Genomic DNA, 16,252 nt, shown 5'->3' with positions numbered 1-16,252 from the left:
ATTGGAGCATTTTGAAGTCTACAGGAATTACGAATAACATGATACACTGGAAAAAAAATCCTCAAACATCTACAGCAGAATGTCTGCCATGAGAACGTCATGTCTCATCAGTCAAAACAACACAAATACTGACTCATCTAGCATATGGTGCATCTTTGATGACAATGACAACACATTATGCATTCTAAAAAAAGGTCTTGCTTGGCCACATTTTATAAAAGCATAAACAATCAGTTAACATTATTTTCCTCCAGATTCCTAATATTTGTGACTAATGTTCCATTAACTTTTCACAAACATTCATTAAACATTGCTGTATTAGCTGCACTTGGAAGTGTGCGCCTCGTCCACCATGAGGGTTTTTTCTAATGCTTAGCTGGCTACTGCCCTACCATGGTGACTACAGGCTGGCCTGCTTCCAGTTCCTGTACCCTGCCCAGGAGAAAGAGAAAGAGACACACCACATCATCCTCCTCTTCCTCTGCCCGTCTTCTCCCAGACACAATGCTGGCACACTGACAAGACCCATTTGATCAAGACAACTCTGTCACTCAACGACTACCGCACTAGAAATGAATGACAATATGTTTTGATATTTTATATATTCATAGCAGTAGATCTGTTGTTCTGTTTCTAAACAAACAGACCAAAAAAGAAAAAAAAAAAAAACAGGAACAAAACATTTAAGCAATTTCCACAACTGCATAAACAGACACAGATACTCTGTTCAGAATACAATACCTTGGCCTCACTCTCACTTATCATCTGTTTCTCTTCTCTGTTTAGTTAATAAAAAGCTCTAAATGTTATTTTTAAACCATTTGCTTACTGAAAATAGATTCAGACCCTTTCCAGATTGGTTGTGTTGGCACTTGCCCAGGCTATTGTGAGGGGCAGATTGTGACACCAGCCGCTAAGCGCCACATTCCCAGTCTGCTTACTGTGCAGTCAGCTAGATGAGCGTTTTAAAGATGGGCAGCCACCGAAACACACCGCAACTCCGTCTTCCAGAGATGACCCGTGCTGTGCCTCTGTAAAAATACTGTCTTTGGCAGCTCACCACAGGATTCAGGCAAAAGCAACCACACCGACAACCACGGGTCATTCTGATTTGAGGTGTGCCGATTAAACAGCGCAAACATGCCATGGGTCGAGGTGATGTAGCTAACGCCCGTGTGGGATGCTGGGAATTCAGAGTGTGGCACAGGTGGCGTATCTGTGCTGTGTTTTCACTGACTGGAACAAATCTGACGTATGTGGCATCCTGATTCCATAACCTTACAGTACAAATCAACAATCTTCTCCCATCAGTAAATGTGTGTTTGTGTGTGTGTGTGCGTGTATATATATATGTATATATATATATATATATATATATATATATATATACAGTGCCCTCCATAAGTATTGGAACAGTAAGACAAAATTGCTTTCTCTGCTGTGAAGTCAAGAAATTTGCAAAAATGATTAAAAGATGAATATGCGACAAAAGAATGTCACATTTTATTATTAGGTCTTTCGACACATGCATGTTTTACCAAATAAAAAGGACAGCACTTTTAGAGTTCATCCCACTATTTGATGTGAGCATAAGTATTGAAAAAGCTGCATTTAAGGCAGATGTAAAAGATTAAAAGCTAATATCTAGTTGCAGATCCCTTGCAATCAGAGCAGTGAGTCTGCAACCCATAGACATCACCAGACTCTTGGTCTTATGCTTTGAAATGCTTTTCCCCAGCCTTTAATGCAGCCAATTTCAACTGTTGCTTGTTTTGGGGAGTATCTGTCTTTAGTTTCCTCTTCAGCTGGTGAAATTAAAGTTCAATCGGATTTAAATCTGGAGATTGATTTGGGCAATATAAGACTTTACATTTCTTTGCCCTGATAAAGTCCTTGACTGAACTGGCAGGGTGTTTTGGGTCTTATGCTCACATCGGATAGGGAGATAAAACTCTAAAAGTGCTGATCTTCTTATCTGGTAAAACATCTTTGTGTTGAATCACCCAATAATAAAATTCGGTGGTCATTCTGTAGTTTTGTCTCATATTCATCTTTTAATCATATTTACAGATTTCTTGACTCCACAGCAAACAGAACAATTTTGTCTTTACTGTTCCAATACTTATGGAGGGCACTGTATATAAATTAAAATTTTGATCATTATACTTAAATTGTTGATTTTTTTTAGGTGTATACACACACATAAATAGGCTGTAGCAGGAAATAAATGATCCTGTGTAAAACCATTATGTGACCGATAGCACAGACGCAAGCCATGAGAACCTCTACGCAGTTATAGGTCTGACCCAGTCACATTAAACACACCATTTTTTACATTTATTGGCCTATAGAGGGAAAACTAAGAGAGACATACTGACTTAAAACATTGTTAATAGTCAAAGTGTCATTAAGGGATCCTTCTTTATAACTCACACAGCAGGGCGCCCAAAAATGATCTGGAGTGATGCACTGTGCTTTGTGGCCACAGCAGTGATTTTCTGCATACAAATCCAAAACGAAGGACACAACACAAAGGATAAGAGAGTGAGGGAGGGTGTGAGAGGGTGTAAAGAGGGGGAAAAAAAAACTTCAGAAAGTTGGGCCATTCATGTGAACGGAGTTCAGAGAATTTGCAGGCAGAGTGAAAAAGATATTTTATGCAGGCACATAGCTGTATTCAGTGGGGGTAGGCCGAAACGGCTACATGGAGACTACAAAGCGTGGCTCCCATGGCTCATGAATAAGTCGAGGAAATGATCAGAAAAAAAGAGGACAAAAATTGAGAGATGTTTAGACAGATGGGCACTTAAAGCAACTAGGAAGCGGCAAAAAAAAAAAAAAAACTCTCTAATGCAACTTCAAATTCACCTAATAATTGATCTTTATTCTCTCTTTCTATCCACCAAGAAAGGTTAGATCAAATCTGATGTGTTATGAGAGCCTGTCAAAGAAACATCAAAGGACGTAGCTGCTTGGAGCCCCCCAGATTAAATTAAATTGCTATCAAGAGAATCGGTTAAAGAGAGAAAGAGAGGGAGTCATGGAATCCAATAAAGGATTTTGGAAAAAAAGACTGGGGCACAAAAAAGAAAATAAATAGCAGGGGGAATTTTTGTCTCTTTTGGACCAACAAAAAAAAAAAAATGTGCAGTAGATATTTGAGTGAAACATGTTCCGCAATATTTTTAGAAATATGATTTGATGAGATTCTGGCAAACGGTTTTTCCTCTAGGCCTTTAATGTAATATCAAATGTTGCCTTGCTGGGGACAAGATGATATTATGAATTTTAATGCCAAGCTCTGTATCAAATGTCTGAAGCGCATGAGTAATTATTTGCAAAAAAAAAAAAACAGGATATTAAATAGTAAGATTAAATCCAATAAGTGATTTCAGTTGCCTTTACTAGGCATCTCATACAGCGACCTATTTTAAAACATTATGGTATTAAAAAAAAAAAAATTCAGATCAAAGCTGAGAAGTCACTACTGTCTTTAGACTGAGGAGTATGGCACTGGCTGCTCAACCAAACCTTATTCATCACATTCACCGTATCACGGTCTCTCTGTAGTGATCATAATCCATTTCCACAGCTAGCGTCCCCTACGGCCAAGCTTCTCTCCACAGGACCAACAAACAGAGGTTAGGGGAAGCCAACCTTCTGCTTAACTGCTTTTCACACTATAAACCAATGCTTTGGTTCACGCCCTCGCCCCGTGCCAGTCATATGCTCACATGTGAGAGGAATCACTGATAGAATAAAAATCCACACAATATCTATAGAATGAACTGGATTTAGGTGGAAAATTTACCAGTGTTGTGGCATTAACCTCTTTGGAATCCATCCATGGGCCCCTTCTCAGTCCGTCGTAAGTCCCCCAGTTGTTCTGCTTGGCTTGTCGAGGGCGAAGCAGCACAGCTCCTGAGAAAATGAATCAGTTGCGAATTAAATTAGTAAGACCTTGTGTTTCTCACCGCAGAGAAATGAAAACAAAATTTGGTAGATGGACCTCGACTTTTAATCAAATTTGTCAGCAGATCAGCAGCCCACCACAGCTGAATAGACTCTTCCAAAGGAAGCATCACCTAAAATAACCTGAATAATGATGACTGAAATTCTTGTTACTAAACCAGCAGTCATTGTTATCCTTTATTACAATAATAACGTACCTGTATTGTTGTACAGAGTGGGTGTAATTTCGTTATGACTGATTTTAAGGTGGTGATGATTGAATGTGGTCACGTTGCATTTAGAGCGCTAGTCATGTTTAGAGCCTTCAACATCTATTCTACTGAATATCTATAATAATCAGAAGCATATTATCTTATTTAAAAGGAGAGAAACACAAAAGAATCTCTGCATGAAAAGTTTCAGGGCGAGCAGAAAAGCTCAGTAGAGTGATTACTTAAAGCAATATGTAATTTTCTCGAAACTGTTGTGTTCATGTGACCCCCAAATGCCATTTCTCATTTATAGAATTATCTGTAGCTGTGAGGTGCAGCTTGAAATCACAGCACCACACAAAGAGCCGCACTGCAAGGTAAACATTCCCCCGTCTGACCTTTAGAGGGGTGTATGATTGTGCCAGCGTCGCCATTAACGTAAACACCTGTGTTACAGGCAGGAGTTGGCAGCACCGGCTCTATGGACCAACATTGATTTCCACTTAAGCTCAATACAGCTACTGTGCACCTCTGCCTCAGAACTGGCAATATTTATCCAAGGGCCAATAGGGGACATCCCATTGTGGTGCAGGCAGAAGGACAAAGGCAGCCACAATAGCTAAGAATCATCCCACCTGTTGACACTAAGCTTCTTTCTCAGCTTATTCATCCAGGCTCCTCAGGGGAGCTCTGTATGGCTCCTTTTTGTCCATCCTCGGTCTACCCATCTTTTCATCTTGATCTGACTTCTCAAGCACTTCTGCTTGACAGAGAAATACTTTTGATTGTCATGTCATAAGCATTATAGTTGTTTCAGAACAGACAAACAACTAGGATGAATGTATATGATCGAAGAATGATTCATTAGTTGGATTTGAACTAGATTAAAATACTCTATATAAAATAATGACAAATTTACCTAGTAGGCATAAACAAATTCAAAATCTGATCAAATAATTTCATTATATAAAATATTTTACAAAATTATTTTGTTTTCAATAAACTGATCATTTTATAATATAAGGGTTAGGGTTACTTTTAAAATATCACTAACACTATCATTTAAAAGCTTGGGGTCAGTATGATTTGTGACCCTGGAGCACAAAACCAGTCTTAAGTCGCTGGGGTATATTTGAAGCAATAGCCAAAAATGCATTTCATGGGTCAAAATTATTGATATTTCTTTTATGCCCAAAATCATTAGGATATTAAGTAAAGATCATATTCAATGAAGATACTTTCTAAATTTCCTACTGTAAATATATCAAAACTTAATTCTTGATTAGTAATATGCATTGCTAAGAACTTCATTTGGACAACTCTCTCTCTCTCTCTCTCTCTCTCTCTCTCTCTCTCTCTCTCTCTCTCTCTCTCTCTATATATATATATATATATATATATATATATATATGGAATCTAAAATAAAAACTATTTGAAAATCTGGAATCTGTAAAAAAAAACAAGATTCCAGATTTTCAATTAGTTGTATCTCGGCCAAATATTGTCCTATCATAACAAACTATACATCAATGGAAAACTTATTTATTCAGCTTTCAGATGATGTATACAGCGCAATTTCGAAAAATTGACCCTTATGACTGGTTTTGTGGTCCATTGTCACGTTTAAGAAATTAATACTTTATTTAGCAAGGATGCATTAAATTGATTGAAAAGTAAAGACCTTTACTGTTATTTCTTGTAGTAAACAAAAATATGTTTCTACGAAGATATTAAGCAGCACAAAAGTTTTCTACAGTGTAATGATACGAAATGTTTCTTGAATACCAAATCAGTATTAGAATGATTTCTGAAAGACCACGTGACACTGAAGACTGGAGTAATGGTTGCTAGAAATTCAGCTTTATAATAACAACTATAAATTACATTTCATAATATATTAAAATTAAAATTTCACAATATTACAGTTTTTACTGAATTTCTGATCAAATAAAACCAGCCTTGGTAAACATGAGACTTTAATAATAATAATAATAATAATAATAATAATAATAATAATAATAATAATTTACTGACCCCAAGCTTTTAAACAATATTGTATAACAACTTGAAATACAAGACATTATATATTCAACTACAATTTTCTTCAATTTTAAAAGTTGAACTTGAAATTCAAGACATTATGAATTCTTTTGTATCAGAACAAGTATCTAGCCCAGTATCTGTGACCAGCAGCACTTGCTGCATGGTGATGGATGGATCCAGGACCTAGTGGAGACCAGAATCTCTCCAGGTGGGCAATGGCAACCTGGTGACCTTCGTAGAGGAATTTCTCGAGCAAAGGTCAAGCGGCAGGAGTGAGGTAGCATGACATGTGTCTAGGCTTCACAGTACAGATTAATGCATGCCGACTCTGTCCCAAAATGTATTTACCAGCCCAGACACCACAGGGAGCACCATACCACAGGAGGGCACTCTGAAATGTAATCAATAGCAAAACAAAGATGACAGAATTGGAGACATTTGCAGCAAGAGTCCTCCCTATTTTTCCGCTCATCCTGAATCCTAAATAAGTAGATTCACAGCCATGACGACTGCTGAGACAGCAGAGGTGGGAACTGTGCCCGGCCAATGGAAACCCATCTCGATCATAACCCCATCCAATAGAAATGGGCACCACAATGGAGTGGCAAACAGCCTAAAATCACCATGCAGTGTTGATCAATTCATTCAGTCAAAGCCAGAGGGTTAAAATAAACTCTTTCCCCGACAGCTCTTAAAAATAAAAAAGGCAACATTTTCATGGCCCCCAAAATATTTGGCTATATGAATATCAGAGCATGCAATACAGAGCATCTGCTTTTAAACAAACAAACGAACAAAAAAAGTTTTATTCCAGCTTCATCATGCACTGGAATGTGGATAGGTTTCATAAAATAGCAACGTATAACAGTGTATAGAAAGTGAATTTCACTTAATGTAGTCACTGGACTTAAGCAATGTCATCATTTGATCATCTACTCATGAGTGAAACAACCAAACATAGTCCAAAATCAATTCTTTACTTGTAATGTTGTCATGTTGACACGAATGGATGGGAATAAGTTAAATGACAAATACAATATATGCAGAACAAATGATTTGTAAGGATGTCATATCTATTAAGTTGAAGTTGATGTCCATATTTTCTTATATTGCTATGTTCTTTCCATGCTGCAAGGATGTGGCTGATTGCTCTGCTAAACCAATAACAGTCATGTACACAAAGGCATCTGTGAGCTGTTATGATATAGCCACTCACAGACCTCCTGGTAGGCACTTCAAAGATGTGCCACTTAAATCTATTAACATACAGAAACAAAATCAGACACCACAAAGAACACCCCACCACCCACCCTAACAAACACACGCCCAAACACACGGTGCACTCAATACCACCTCCCGCACAACCGCATCTGAGCCGCACATCTAAGAAAACATCCGAAGTGTTCTGGAAAACCTACAGGAACAGACACTGAATCAAATAGCATCACTCAGTGTATGTGTGTTTTGGACTTTGTTGTGGGCATGATACCAGTCTTAAATCATCTTGTCTGTCTCAGCCCTCTTGAACATCATTATAAATGTCAGACGTCAGGAAGAATAAAACACTGATCATCTGAGAGATTAACTGGAATTTCATCATGATTAAGGCAGCAAACCATTTAGCCCATGTTATGCCTAATCCAGTTAGTGAAAGAGACAGAATCAGAGGAAGATAAAGAGGGATGGAGATGAGAAGAATAGAAAATCGTATTGTTATCAAGATGTAGGGATGAGAATTATAATTCCTCTTAATAATTTGTCACCTCAAGAAGCCCATTACTGAGGCCATATGAAATCCCATTTATTCCTAAATTCTGTTTTATGTTTAAATTTCTGTTCTGATGGTTTAATTGAATTACAATAATCCAAAAGGATGTCTAACAATTGAATTCGTAAACTTTTATTTTTTAACAATTTATTACAATTTGAACAATAATACTGCCCCGTTTTTTTAAATAGAATTTTAGAATTTAAGATTTTTTTCTAGATTCTAATTTCTAAATCTTATGACTTAATACAAATATATTGTCCGAAACTGCAGATGATGAAAACACCAGGACAGTCACTTGCTTAAGTGAAGTAGACAAAACTGCTCCACTCATTCACACAGACAGATGCAGAGCATGCAGACTTTAAATTTAAACAGTCTTTTTACAGTATACTACTTACAGACCATATATTAAGTGTACTTCCCTACTTTTGATTAATTTATCCAAATTTTCCAAATTCCATGATATTCAGAATTATAAAGTAAATACTGCTCTTTAATTCTGTCAGCATGTGTTCAATGTTTTTGAGTCCTTAAAAAGAACAAGTTCAAAAGAGTAATTTGTTTGGGACTCGGACTGCATTGGTTGCGGGAGAATGCATATGCAAGAAACTTTAACGGAACTGACCATCATTTGATTCCAGGACTTTTTCCTGGTTTCAGAGACTATCAAGGTGTTTTCTGATCAAGAAGTGGAACTGAAGTCGAGTAATCAGAATACATTTGCCAAGGCAGAAAACAGGTATTCAAGAAAATCAAAATAAAAAAATAAAGAACAAAAGGCAACGCTCTAAACCTATATTTAATGATAGACAAACAACATTTCGATCATGTCAGTTTTTGTCAGGTAGTTGAGAATAGGAGCAACGGGGGCATCAGACAACAGAGGGTGGCGTGGAATGAATATTATCAGCTGCCGAATAACCTGCAACTACAGAATACAGATAACAATAATACTGGTGAAGTGCACAAGCGTTCAGAGGCATTGTTGGGAAAACCCATATAACACAGGTCTAACAATGCACATTAATTCAGAGGCTTATCCAATAATTAAAACAGCAGCAGCTGGATCCACAATGCCAAACAGTCATCTTTATCATCAAAAGAGAGGAACATCTATAATTTGTTTCCAGTGAGAAAAACATGCACAGTTCAATCCTTCTTGCATAATGTCTGTGCTAGCATCAAAACCAAACCTGATGGGCCAAATGAAAGCTAACACTTTGCTAAATGTAACATTACAAGCTGCCTCTTCAATTTGATGCTACAGTACCTGCACACAAGCACAGAGGGTGACTGGACATTAAAAAAAAAAGAAGTGAGAAAAAAAAGGAGAGAAGGTACATGTCCCATCATCTATTTTTATGCTTCTTTTAATTTACATTTCCCTGCCCAGCTGATAAAACCGGACAGGGAACACAAGGACGCTGACACTGTGATATCTGGCGGGCGGCAGAGGTCAGCTTTTAACCTGTCAAAAGCGCAGTTCTTATTAGAATAAATCTCCAGACTCACCAAAGGGCAGCACTGGCCCCTGGTTCTGGCTGACCCAAGGTGGGTTGGAGAGGGGCAGAGGGCCTGTGCTCTGATGTGCAGGTACGAACTGAGTGTCCATAATAAGAAGCCTGTTCAGTGAGATGGCGGGGGAGGGAAGAGAGCGAGCTGGAAAGGTGTAAATGTTGAGGGACAGCACAAACATTAAGCCAAGGTAACAGGGATTATCACCTCTCTTGGACAACCATTTCTGTGTTTTTTGAAACTTTAAATTCAGACAAAGTCGAGTTTCCTGAGTCAATAGTATCTGAAACTCAAAAACAAACCCTCAGACAAATATGACAGCTCAGGTACTTTATATTATAAATATTATTCTAAAAACATCTAAATAAAATATATATATACATATTTTAAAAATACAAAAATATAAATACAATATTTTAAGGCAAGTGTGTGAGATGAGATAAAATTCACATTGACCCATTGAGGTCTGGGCAAATTTTTCAATCAGGGAAGTACGTCAGAGAAAAACAAATGTGCCCAATCCCTATAAAAATGTTGATTTAAGACCATGTACTGATAGGGTTTTTGGGATATTGGAAAATATGATTAACACTCAGTAAATATCATGAACACTCATCCAGTTAGGTTCCAATATTTCCCACTTTTATGTTTCAGGATTTGGCTACTGAAGCTACTGCATATAAAATATCAAGGAATATATACATATTTATATATAAAAAAGGACAACTTGGGAACATTTATATTGTACATCCTGTCCAATCAACTTCTAATTTTTACAAAAAGTTGAAAAGGGTTTTTTTTTTTTTTTTCAGAAAAAGTGTTTTAAGACACATACCCCCGGTTTCACAGACAAGGCTTTAGCCTAGTCCCAAATGTAAGTTTGAGCTGTGTCAACTGAAAGAAACTTGCACTGACTGATCTTAAAATATATGAGCCTTGAGCCTTTGTTTTGGCACAAGATGCACACCAGTAATTTGTTTTCATGTTTATGGAAAATTACTTAAATGTCCTAATTGAACTAGGACCTAATCCTGGCTTAGTCTAAGCCCTGTCTGTGAAACAAGGGCATAAAATACTATCAGCAATTTCAAAATATTTTTCCAAAAGTCTTTAAAATGTAATTTTCCTCAACGTCATTGGCACATAAGAGAAGTAAGTGATAAAAAAATATAAAATACCTTAAGTGTGGGTAAAAAACTATTATTCTCCAATGCATATATGTCCACTCTTGGTTATGTAAGTGAGAAACACACACATTCAAAGTAAAAGGCAGAGAGTGGAGAGACAACTCTATCAAATGTAGATCATTCTCCTAAAAAGACCTCTGACCCCACCAAAGAGGATGAAAGTGAGAGATCGACATAAACAAAAGAGTGGAAAATCAGCCAGCCCGCAAAGACAAACACCACACAGGAAGAGCTGGAGGCAATCGCTCGGCACTGAATCAACACTGTGTTAGTGCCCCCACGAGAGAAACCCTGTCACCGCCACACCTGAGGAACGCTCTCTGAAGCACCTATAACACAGCCAGAGGATATGACGCCTGTGCCAGGCTGTATGTCTGAGCTGACCCTAGAACAGATCCAAAGCTTTATTGCGCTGTCTTTTCGGGAGTGGGGGAGAATGAGGTCAGATCCAATGGATTCGAGCATAAATAGGGAAAGTTCAACAAAATGTTGGCAACAATGCAACAATGCAGCCATCATCAATCACTCAGGGCCATTTCCTGCAGGAAGCACACTCACTCTGCTTCCCTACACGCTGCTGCGGCTTAGGACCTGGTCACCCAGGTGACCCCCAGTGGCCCTTTGCTATGACATCAGAGGCCCCTGATGCTGTGCTGGCAGGCACTGAGAGGAAGCCACTGGAGGTGGCATTTGCCACAGGGTCCTGAAGTGCAGCCCACCCTACTCAACAGAAAGCAGAAGCATATCAAATAGTAACAGAGAGCTTCATACAGAACTGCACAAAAAAAAAAAAAAAAAAAAACAGCTCATAAAACTCTAACACACCCAAAGCAGAGAATGAGCATTATGCCTTTGGTACCTTGAGACCTGCATGTTCAGATGCATTCATGTTGAGAATATTTCTGTTTCGTTAGCGTCTGGCCACTGATTTAGTACAAAGTCTCGAGCTTTGACTATGAGTAATGAATTAATTAAATGCCTAGATCAGGGGTTTTCTAAAATTTCTGATGCTGCCAGAAAAAATATATGGTTAACTTGGATCAGAGAAAAACCCCCATCTTTGAAAGGATGGCACAAGGTTATTAGTTATTGTCTGTTGGTTGGTTTGGTTATGTTTATGTTATAAGTGGTTGAAATGTTGATAAAAAGATGCAATAAAAAAATCAGATGCCATTAATCCACAAATATTATGATCCCCTTTACTAAATACAGTATAAACCTGTTTAGATATTCCTATTATTATTACCCCCTTTGCAGCACTTGGGTGTTTCAGCATCCCAGTTTGAAAACCCCTGCCCTATGTATTTTTTCCACAAGTAGAGGTATTCTCAAAAGATTTATTGAAGATTACACCCCTTGTGGCCTCCAATTAATTGAACTTGTTAAAACAACTTGAAGAGCTGTTACTTTTAGACAATAGCGCAATTACATCAGTGTGAGTTATAGAAAGAGTAAGTGGGAACACTTACAGAAAAGTAGCTACAGGAAAGACAGAAGGGCACTGCTTCCTTCCCCACACCAAGTGAGCCTTGAGCTACCAACACTGAGCCTGAGAAAGCCAAAAAAACAAAAGGTGCATGCTTTAACAAATCCATACTTAGTCAATCAAACACACGTGGCTTTGTCACTGAAGTTGACACCACTGGAGAAGATCAGAAAAAAAGCCTCTTTGATCTCCTGACCTGTGCTTCCTCTTCAGAGGAACGCAGCATGACCCGAGCTCACCCTGCTTTGGACAGAGAGAAGATCCCCTGTCTGTAGTTTTCAGGGCTGGTCATCATTAGTTGCTTAGTTAAAGACAGCCCTCAGTGCCTAAGAATAAAAAAAAGAGTTCAGAACTTTCCGGTTCAGCCCTCTCTTTTTGATTCTGACACATCTATCTTCTCAAGGCCACAGGTTCACAACGACTAATTCAATTTCACCCTGCTGCCCCAGCCGCCAGGCTGCAGAGACGTGCATCTACAAGATACGGCCTTGCAGCCACCGCTGGAGATTCAGGAGGATTTTGGAAGTCCTCGGGCGGCCTCGAATGTAATAGACACAGTTAATGAGATTGTAGAGGGGGCAGAGGAGGATGAGGCGCAGGTACAGCATGCCATGGGCTTCCTGCCCACCGGTGTGGTGAATGTACGGGCTGGACCACCCTCATGGAGAACGAAGACTCTCGCTCGGCAAACTTTTATCAGGGGGAGGCCGAAGTGTGTTCGACTATCTCAAGGAGATTTGGAAGACTTAGAGGGGAAAGTAGCGGGGGCAACATCTGTGTGGCGCACCATCGGCTTCGGTTCACTTATCGGAGCGCTCGCTCCCGCACCAGATGTGACTCGGAGGTGGGCGTGTGTCGTGGCGAACGGCGGCGCAACAGCGGGCAGCCCCCCCTTCTCCTCTCAATACCTGACAGCTGCTGACCCAGAGGAGCAAAGGAAGAAGAGAAAATTAAAGTCAGACGGAGAAGAAAAGGAAGGAAATCACACTTTCTAAAATGTATTTCGGTTCCTGGAGGGCCACTGATAAGATGTGTCATTCCACAGGTCTAAGTGTGGCCGATCGCTGGAACGCAATAAGTTGGTTACCACCACCTCATTTACATCTGGATGTGGAACCTCAAAATTAGGTCATTGTTGCTTTTTATAATAAATGCATGAAATGAATAAAAATTGCATACCAATTTGTCGATCTTTTGGCTCGTGCATAATATAATATAATATAATATAATATAATATAATATAATATAATATAATATAATATAATATAATATAATATAATATAATATAATATAATATAAAGAACAAAAATCCAACTATTTTTAGCAAAATTCTCTATTTTTGCCCACAAATGCAGAGCCGGCCCCCACTTCAAGCCTTGACGAACAATCACACAATTAGACAAACAATCTGATGTGACGATGAAGAGACTAGATTGGAGGAGAAAGGAGAGAAGAAAGCCTTGCTGTGCTGAAACACACCCCTTCAGATGCTGGTGTATAGACCCTCAGCAGGAAACACTGCTGACTCCTGGAGAGAAGTGTGGGTGAACAATGCCCAGCGCAGAGAGGGAGTGTGTCACTGAAACCACAGGAATCAAAGGGACACTTATATTTACCCCACGTGTCCACTATAACAAACACTTCCTGCCCTGTTTGCACAAACACGCTGAGAGCTTCCCATGTAAATGTAGCAGTCGATATGAATGTGTGGAGGTGTACAACTCATTCTACATTCAATCTGTGCAGGTCTCTGTCTATAATAATTATTTATTATTATTGTTATTATGTCTATGGAAAAAAATGCTACTGCAAATCGCTCATTAAATCAGAATTTAGAATCCCTTTGTGTTTTGTGAATGTGTCTAAACAACACTGTAAGATGCCAGACAGATAAATCAAATGCACATGCAATTGAAAAGTACAGTGGCTGGGTAAGTAAGTGCACAACACCTGCAGGTATGATAAAATGTGGCCAAGTGATGCACGTCACACAGGGATTCTACTGGGAAAGGGGCACTGTCAACCACTTAGAGTAAATATTTAAAGGCAAAGCCAGGCTTAAGCCAGAATCTCAGCTGAGCATTGGGGCAACATGACTAGACAATAACAACAGACAAGATCAAATGTCCCCCCAAGCTGTTAAACCTTTCCAATCTCATCTATGGCCAGGTGGAGCCACCCTCCAACAAAAAGAAATAGATTCTGGATCGGAAATACAGGCGGATGTCAGATATCTAATTGGGTAACACATGCTACAAGTATTACACTTACATCAGTTCTAACTACTGCCAATACTTTCACAAATCTGTGGTGTTGGAGACAGCCATGGTGTCTGCTAAATTATGTCTACTAAAGCCAACTTCACCACATCGAGTTAACAAAACCACACAAGTCCTTGATACCTGCAGCCGCAAGCCAAAAGGTAACACAGCGAGTTACGGCTGACACGCATGGACAGTTTTTGGAAATACTGCCGTGCTGTAAATGATCTAGAGAGCCGTCCATCTACTGTGTGTGAAGCTAAACACTGTTCTGAAGTCAGTTGAGAGACAAACATCATGAAAGCAGATAGGTTTGAGCCTCCAGCTCTGTCCATACCTCCTTCTGTGAGCAGACGCCTGATGAAAGACTCTGGCGACTTCACTCAAGCAATTGATCACATCAACAGACCTCACATCAAATGAGGTATGAAGTTAGCCTAATGCCCACCCCGAACTAGATACTCGGTCATTACTAAGCGAAGAAGGGACCACCCTGTAGGAAAAAAGAAATATGAAAAAGAGGTCAGGTACATGGTGGGTACAGCCTATACAAACTGCTAGCATAGAATGTGTCACCAATCATGTACAAACTGAGTTTTATTCGAATGAATCTGTCATTAACACAATTCTGTTCGAAAGACTGCTATGTAGTCTACTGCTTTGTGCCTTCTGCTCAAACTGATTTACCATTGACAAAAAAAAAAACTTTTTAGCCTTCCACTGGCCAATTACAAGGTATTCCGTCTGTCACATGATGCAATCAGCACAGTGAGGTTAAACTTTTGCTTGTCTTTGATGTGAAAGAACACTAACGAGCTAATAGATTGACCAAAACAGTGATACTTTCTTAGAGACTAAAATAGAACTAAAATCATTGAATCAATAAACAATTATATTTCATTTCTTTTATATTGTTAAAAAATAACAACAACTAAAATCAAAAAAATCTATTTAATACATCTACGGTATGAGAAAAAGGAATCAAGTACATGCATAGACAGTTCTTTGTTGTGCTGAAACATTACGACTTGCTTGTTCATCTCATCTCTCATATGTTAAGATGCTTTTGTTTGTGTAGCCTTTCCACAGACTGTCAGAGGCACCCCGTCAATACTCTAATACAGCATGTAAAAAAACCATAAAAGGCAGATCAAACCTGTCTAGAACTAATTGGACTCTTGCCAAAATGTCTACCCGCCCCCCCAAAAAACAATGCTTTGCAAACAACAAATGACATTTTGTATAAAACCACATTCATGAAAGCCCCCCTTAACTTCAAAATGTCCAGTATCAAAACATTTTAACATGTAAAAGGGCTATTTAAAACTAATTTAAAAAATGGTCTTGCTTAGGAAAACAAATCCTTCACAGAGAAAACCCTTACAGGGTTTTATTTTTCTCTAAAATCTGTCCAAAGATCATTCCTTTCTTCAAAACACCCAACCAAAACAGAAATTTATAAAGTAATAATTTCAAAATGACCTCTGTCAGAGTTCAAAGGTCTCCATCTGTGTGTGAATTACAGTGACACAAAAGAGTGATGACCCTAGACCAGCTTCCCTGTGACTACCTGCTGCTCGAAAAACACTGGCCAGACATTAAACCCGAGCGTACTGAAAAGATCAAATGGGGCCAGCAAATACTCCTGATCTCAGATAAAATGGAAGGCCAGGAGGAGTTCTTCCTTAAGGACATTTCAGACCAGATGCCGCCATTGGAGGCATCGAAGAAGAGAAAAATGAGTCAGGCCACTGCAAGGAGAGAAAAGGCAAAAATGTTGATTTTAAAGAAATACTGTGAAGTACATTACTGTTACTGTGATGGCT

The 16,252-nt window shown here is 38.8% G+C and overlaps 1 protein-coding gene across 14 annotated transcripts in view; it reads right to left on the bottom strand.

The window, feature by feature from the left end:
• Window positions 1-16,252, bottom strand: part of LOC109063761 (phospholipase D1-like) — a 145,244-nt gene that overhangs the window by 88,278 nt on the left and 40,714 nt on the right. For 13 of the 14 annotated variants that reach the window (XR_006155628.1, XM_042731413.1, XM_042731416.1 and 10 more), the window contains one exon: window positions 3,812-3,921. The gene's annotated coding sequence lies outside the window, so the exon portion shown is untranslated. Of the gene's footprint in view, window positions 1-3,811; window positions 3,922-12,148; window positions 12,229-12,361; window positions 12,640-16,252 lie in introns of those variants that run through there. The other variant, XM_042731415.1, reaches the window with a different exon arrangement.

Source organism: Cyprinus carpio, chromosome B9 (assembly GCF_018340385.1).
Source record: "Cyprinus carpio isolate SPL01 chromosome B9, ASM1834038v1, whole genome shotgun sequence".
NCBI lineage: Eukaryota > Metazoa > Chordata > Actinopteri > Cypriniformes > Cyprinidae > Cyprinus > Cyprinus carpio.
Note: the sequence above shows the minus strand (reverse complement) of the source record. Positions and strands in the feature narration are given on the sequence as shown.